Consider the following 260-nt stretch of genomic DNA (forward strand, 5'->3'; position numbering starts at 1 on the left):
GAGTGGGGACGCGAAAGGACTAATGAGGGGCGTAGGGTGTAGTTGAGGACGATGGAGTGAGTGAGTGAGGTAGGGTAGAGGTGGTTGGAGCTTTCACTCTATTCTCCCCCTCCTCTCACTCGCGGCCCTCACTCACTCAGCGCCGCCATCTTGTTCCGCTCGCACTCACCGGAAGACACCGTCACCAAGTCCCGCCCTCGCCTCACGCCGATTGGCTGTTTCTCTGCGGCACCTTCAGAGGGACCACGCAGTCCTCGCAG

At 60.8% G+C, this 260-nt stretch overlaps 1 protein-coding gene across 2 annotated transcripts in view; it reads right to left on the reverse strand.

Annotated features, from left to right (window-relative positions):
• Positions 1–260, reverse strand: part of fbxl6 (F-box and leucine-rich repeat protein 6) — a 52,380-nt gene extending 52,120 nt beyond the window's left edge. Inside the window, exon 1 of one of the 2 annotated variants that reach the window (XM_043690915.1) lies at positions 170–260. The gene's annotated coding sequence lies outside the window, so the exon portion shown is untranslated. Of the gene's footprint in view, positions 1–136 lie in introns of both variants that reach the window. The other variant, XM_043690916.1, reaches the window with a different exon arrangement.

This window comes from Chiloscyllium plagiosum, chromosome 5, assembly GCF_004010195.1.
Source record: "Chiloscyllium plagiosum isolate BGI_BamShark_2017 chromosome 5, ASM401019v2, whole genome shotgun sequence".
NCBI classification, from domain to species: domain Eukaryota; kingdom Metazoa; phylum Chordata; class Chondrichthyes; order Orectolobiformes; family Hemiscylliidae; genus Chiloscyllium; species Chiloscyllium plagiosum.